The sequence below is a fragment of the Talpa occidentalis genome, unplaced genomic scaffold, assembly GCF_014898055.3.
Source record: "Talpa occidentalis isolate TD23 unplaced genomic scaffold, MPIMG_talOcc4v2.1 talOcc4.13, whole genome shotgun sequence".
In the NCBI taxonomy this organism is placed as follows: Eukaryota; Metazoa; Chordata; class Mammalia; order Eulipotyphla; family Talpidae; genus Talpa; species Talpa occidentalis.
The window spans coordinates 54,446,521-54,452,782 of record NW_023601322.1 but is presented as its reverse complement, the minus strand read 5'-3'; the positions used below and the strand labels follow the sequence as shown (position 1 = coordinate 54,452,782).

At 67.9% G+C, this 6,262-nt stretch overlaps 1 pseudogene; it reads right to left on the bottom strand.

The window, feature by feature from the left end:
- Positions 1 to 383: 383 nt before the first annotated feature.
- Positions 384 to 3,644, bottom strand: LOC119242841 (uncharacterized; annotated as a pseudogene).
- Positions 3,645 to 6,262: the final 2,618 nt, after the last annotated feature.

Here is a 6,262-nt window from a genome sequence, read left to right as displayed (position 1 = left end):
CCCCGCAGCGGCGCCTCAGCCCATCCGCCCGCTCCGCCCCTCGCTGTCCTGGGGAGTCTCCCCACCGCCACCCCCACCCCCGCCGCTGGCTGCACCCCGGCTCTTGTGCGCATGGATAAATAAATAAATGTCTTTTTTCAAAAACCGCGGGTGCTTCCCGAGGCGCCCCCGCCCCGCAGGTTCGGCTCCTCGGGCCCCTCGGTCCGTCTGCCGCCTGTCCCGCCCGGCCGGCGAGGACCCTCCTCCAGGGCCGCAGAGAAGCCCGAGGGGCGGGCGCGCGTCCGAGCCTCCGAGGACGTCCCGGGCCCGCGGCTCGGCCGGGCCGGCTGCAGAGGACGGGCAGAGCCCGGGGCGCGTCCGCCCGCCCGGGAGTCAGGCCCGGCTCACCCCGCGGCCCCCGCCGGCGGAGGGGCGTTCCCGGCGGCTCCGGGGTCGGCGCGCCCGGGGGAAGCAGCGCCCCTGGCCACCTGGGCTGCGCCCCCCGCCCTGGCCGCGCAGAGCTGGACCTCGCGGGGGACGGGCTCGGGCGACGGGGCTGGTGTCACAGAACTCCGTGCCCCAAAGAGCGGACGGCGGCGCCAGGGCGGGCGCAGGCAGCTCGCCAGGCAGGGCCGCTCGGGGCCCGAACCCGGCACCACGCCCGCGCGTCCGCAGGCCTCGGTGCGGACTTGGCGGGGGCGGCCCGCGGTCTGCCCGGCGGGGTCCCGCGCGCCCAGGGGCGCCGGGCGTAGGGACGCCCCTCCGCCGAGGACTCGGGCACCCCGGGCGCCCTTGCCGCGCCCCTCGCCCGACCCGCAGCCCGCGCGGGCGCCTTCGCCTTCGCGCCGTTTCTCGGGACCCACGCGTCTCCTGGCCCCGCAGGGCCCCGTGCGTCCCGGCTGCCGCGGGATGGCGCCCCCGGAGCCCCCACGCCCTCCCCCCACCCCCCGCCCAGCAGGTCCACGCAGCCGCCCACCCCGGCCCCGCGCTCAGTCAAGCCTGAGAAGCCCTGGCCCGGCCCCAGGTTAGCTCAGGGGCGCGTCCTGTTCCCGGGAACCCCGAAGATTTCCGAGCCCCAGCGCCACCCCGACCCGGGGAAGCCCCGCCTCAGCCCGCGGGTCTCTCCTCGGTCCGCAGGGAGCCCCGCCTGCTCCCCGTACAGCGGGCGCCAGGGCAGGGGGTCAGGGACAGGCCCACAGCGCTGGCCTGGCAGGCCGCTGACCACCGCTGGGCATCCTCCGGGCGAGGCGGGTCACGCCTCACGCTACTCCCCGCAAGAGCCTGACCAAGCCCCGCCCCACGCCCGCCCCGGATCTGGGCAGCGGGGCCAGAGCCGACTGGCGCCTCAGCGCCTTTTTATGCAACCTGTGCTTCCTGGATTGTGGCTGGCCCAATCAGGTGTGAGCTACCAGCTGACTGGTGCTAAACGGTCCAATCAGCTCTGTGGGTGGGGCAGCCTGAGAGCGGCTATAAGCAGGGCTGGCGGCGCTCAGACGCGGGCTGCAGGTCCCGCCCTTTCTCTGGGGGCCCGCGAAGGCGCCCCGGGGCCCGGGGTCTCAGGGCGTCCTTGCTGCAGGTGTCGCCCCACCACTCACGCAGCTGCGGGCGCCGGTGTCTCTCGCCGAGCGGCCCGCGGCGGCCCCCGTGGCTGGCCGGCGCCCGCGGTGACCGGCGGGCGGGAAGCGGCGGCCGGGGGGGCCCTGGCCGCTCCTGGGCGTCCGCCGCCCCGTGCGCCCTCGCGCTGCCCCTTGGCGGGCCCCGGCCTCGGCCTCCCGGGCCTCTGGGCGGCGGGTCCGCGCCGGCCCGTCCCCCGCCGCCCTCCCGCGCTGCCCTGGTCCACGCACACCCGGCCCGAAGGCCTTGCCCGGCCTGACGTCGTCCGGGGAGGGGGCAGGGCGGGCGGGCCCGGAGTGGCGGGAGTAGCTCCGTGGCCCGCGCTGGGGCCGGGGCGGAGCTGGCGGGCGGCCCGAGCCGAGCTGGGCGGGGGCGGGGGCGCGACGCGGGCACTGCCGGCCTCCGCTGCAGGCCAGAGACAGATGCCACCGAGGCAGAGACGCCTCAGGCCGCCCCGGCCCCCACACCGGCGGGGACAGGTACCCGGGGAGGGGCAGGGGCAGCCGGTCAGCAGCGGCGCGTCGAGGGCCGTGTCCAGAGAGTCGGCGGGGACAGCAGCTGCACGGGGCAGCCTGTCCCTCCCCGCTCCCTCCCGCCCTCCCCCCTTCCCCTGGGTTCCCTCCTTCCCCCCACCCGTCTGTCTCTCGCCTCTGCCCCCTTCACCCGCCCCGCCCTCTCCTTCCCGCCGTGACTGCTTTTCCTAAGATTTCATTCAACACACACCCGGGATCTAAGTCTCTGCAGACCAGTCTGGCGTTTGGAAGCACCCCTGCGCCGCCTGCCGCGGAGCCGCCGGTGCCGACGTGCCTCTCCCGCGGCCGCGCCGGACGCCGGCAGGTGCGGGGGCCGGGGCGACGCCGGGACAGCCCCGCGCGGGCCCTCGGGCGGCTTTCTGTCCACGGCCCCACGAGCTCCGCCTGGCCGTGCGCAGGGACCCGGAGGGCAGAGCGAGGACAGCAGGGCCGGCAGAGGCCGCAGCGAGCAGCGGGAGGGGCGGGCGGGGGGGCGGGGAAGCAGCCCCCACCTGCGGCAGCCCGGGCAGCGCCAAGGGCCCGACCGCACTGGGCCGCGCCTGGCCCCGCCGACTGGCCGCACCTGAGCGAGAAGCTGCCCTGTGCTCTGAGGCCGCAGACGCGGCCCCTCCTCCTCATTACTTTCCTGATGGCCTCTTTGAAGTCTTTGTTCCTAAACGGTAGATGACAGGGTTCAGCAGTGGGGTGACCACGGTGTAGAAGACGGAAATGATCTTGTTGATTTCAGGGGACAGGTGGGCATTGGGGCGCACGTACATGGAATCGTGGTCCCGGAGTAGATGGTGACCACGGCCAGGTGGGAGCCGCCGTGGAGAAGGTCTTCGCGGGCCGGAGGCGGAGGGGATCCTTAAGATGGCGGCCACGATGAAGACGTGGGACACGAGGTGGGGAGGAGGCACACACGCAGCCGGCGATGGACAGGGCGAAGATGACCATCTCGGTGAGGTAGACGCAGGAGCAGGAGAGCCGCATGGAAGGGCAGGTCGCAGAAGAAGTGGTTGATCCGGTTGGGGGCACAGAAGTCCAGCCTGAAGATCATCAGGCAGGGCAGGACCCCGTGCCCACCCTGGTCACCCAGGAGACGGCCACCAGCTTGGCGCAGGTCTCGGGGCACATCAGGAGGGGGTAGTGCAGGGGGCTGCAGACCGCCAGGTAGCGGTCATAGACCATCGTGGCCAGGAGGAAGCACTCCGTGGCCCCGAAAAACACAAAGAAATAGAGCCGGGCCATGTAGGCGGGGAAGGAGATGGCACGGCCCCGGGACAGCAGGCAGGTGAGCAGCGGCAGCACGATGGTGGAGGTGTACCAGACCTCCAGGAAGGACAGGTGCTTGAACGTGTACATGGGCGTGTGCAGCCGCCGGTCATGGCTCGCCACGGCGATGATGACGACATTCCCCACCACCGTGAGCACATAGATGAACAGAAAGATGGCAAACAGCAGGGACTGCCACTCAAGAAGGTTCTGGAACCCCAGCAGCTGAAACTCAGTGACAGCAGACACATTTGGGGGCTCCATCGCCTGTGGAGGGGACGAGACCTTGGAAAGCACTGCGGACAAGGCATGAAAAGCCTCGGTGCTATCTGGGACATGAGAGACTGTCTTCGAGCACTCCCGTCTCCACGACAGCTTTCTGGAAGAACGTGCGTGGCTCCACCTGGCTTTTAGACCACTGTGGTTTCAACCCATTAGGCGAAAGGGGCGCAAGAGTTGGGGGGAGGCCTCAGCAAGCTCCACTCACCAGGCTCTCTGAGATCTAGAAGTTTCAGGTTCAACACCACAGGTAAGAAGGGGCTCACTGAGCCAAACACAGGAAATATAATTAATAGCTGGGCCTCCCTGGTGGCGCGAGGTTTAAGTCTCAGCACTGTGAAGCTGTTGCCAGCCACTAAGGCATGAGATCAATCCCCGGCCAGGGAGTGACCCACAGGGCGAGGCAGACCTCTTCTGTCTCCCCGCTGCTCCCCTCAGCAGCGTGTTTCAGTAGATCCGCCTGTTCTGCTCCCCACTCTGTCTCTGGTCTCTGGTAAATCCTCTCACCCACCCCCCCAACCTTTGGCCTGTACCCCAGTTCTTGTATGCATAAATAAATAAATCTTTAAAAAATTAATAGCTATGTTTTCGAGGAAAGGGCCTGGACCCTTTCCTCCCACAGGTGACCCTCATCTGGAAACAGGTCACACCTGGCCCATCTCCCAGCCCCGGGAGACTGTGTTCTGCCCTCAGTGTTTATGGACACCTCCTCCAGGCACTTGAGCATCTGAGTGTGTCTGTGTGTGTCTGTGTGGCCAGGGCTGAGCCAGCCTGCATCTCCACTGGTACCTTCTCACCCAGGTGGACACCAGCTTAGTGATCGGACTTCGTGTCAAGTCAACAAGTCACCCCTCCTTTTTTTCAAGGTCCAGCCTAGTTCTGGATGAAGCCAGCATCTGCCCGCCATCAGGAGCTTCCCTCATCAAGGACTGAGCGTGATGTCACCTCTGTAATGCCCAGGCCCAGGACTCCAGCCGCAGGCCCTTCCACCTCCCTCCCTCTCCCCTAGTGACTATTTCAGGCGCTTCTCCAAAACCTTCCAAGACTTTTTGTGTAGGAAAGTGATGAAGCTGAAGTACCCGGAGGCCCTCATTCACGCCCCCCGTCTCCCCGGGAGCCCGATGGGTGGTGCATCACCCCCTTCTCCCCCCTCTCCCGCAGAGGTTGCACCTGAGCCGGCTGTGGCTTTATTTGGTCTCTTGCCCAAATTAACCGACACCCCCCCCCCGAAATGCTGCATCCCCCCAAGGAGCACCGCCCCTCCCACCCGACTGCTCCAGTCTCCCTGCGCCCCAGGCACACCTGTCCTTCCTCCTGGGAAAGTGGACAGAGCAGCTGCCACAACAGAGGCCTCTGCTAGGCTGGAAACCAGAGCGCAAAGCAGACGCTTTGGCGAGGGGCTTGGGTGTGAGGCTGCAGGGAGCGGCCAGTTCAGGGCTCCGGAGCCATGGTCCCTGGAGCTCTGCAGTGAAAAAGGCCCCTGGCTCCACCTGCTGGCTGCGCCCAGGAGCTGGCCCTGCTGCGTGGTGTCCGCTCTCTGTGCCTAGGGCCGGCCTGCCCTGCTCCCTCCCAGCCGCTCCCCCTCCTCCTCAGAGGCACCAGACCTCTGGGTCTCTGTTCTGACCCCATCTCAGCTCCTGCGCACAGCACAGACCGCAGTCTCTGGCCTTCTCTGCTCACTGCTGTTCCTGGGCCCTGCCCGGGGCAGGCTGACCCCAGGCCAGTCCAGGAGCCCAGGCTGAGGGGAAGCGTGACCCCACAGGGCAGCGAGTGATGCAATTCACTTTGGAACATGGTCCTTTCCTGCCATTGCTCCCACTTCCATGACATGAGCAGTGACCGGAAAAAGGCAGAATTTAAATGCCGAGACCACCAGGGCCTGGTTGACGGGGCCAACATGGGCAACGTGGTTGGGTCACAGGGCATTTGGCCCCATTTCCAAGTCACCTAAAGTCCCCCTCAAACGCAGTCAAGACACAAGGGAAAAAGGACCTGTTGGGCCTAGCCCTTTGCGGCAGGACGGGGTGCCGGGGTGACAGGGTGGGGGGTTGGCGGGGGTGGCAGGGGTGGGGGTGCGAGCAGGTGGTGGGGTGATGGGGGTGGGGGTGCAGACCTGCTTGGGGCTGATATCAAGTCCTGGCTATTCCAGGGACTGGATCACCTGATTTTCAATGAGCTCAGCCAACAAGACCCGCCCCGAGGCAGAACCTCCCAGGTGCCAGCCCCACATCTCATTTCACAGCTTCCCTGGAGCCTTTATGGAAATAAACATGCCCCAGTACCACAGACCTCCCGCCATCCAGGGCCACCAGGCGCCTCTGGGCTAGGGCCTCCCTGCTGCTCTCCAGGCACCACAGGGCAGGCGATCCCACCTGGACAGAGCATCCGCAGGGCCTGCAGCCTCAGGCTCGCATCCCCTCGCCCACAGGCATGGCCTCTGGCTCCAAACACACCTCTCCTGGTGGCCTTCTGAGCCCTGGGCCTAACTGTCCATCTCCCTGGCACATGGCGCCCACGGTCCTCCCTGCTGCCGGCTCGGCCCTGATCCCTCCGCCCCGCACGCCGGCCCTGGCTCCCTTCTGCGAGCTGCGCCTGGCCATCTT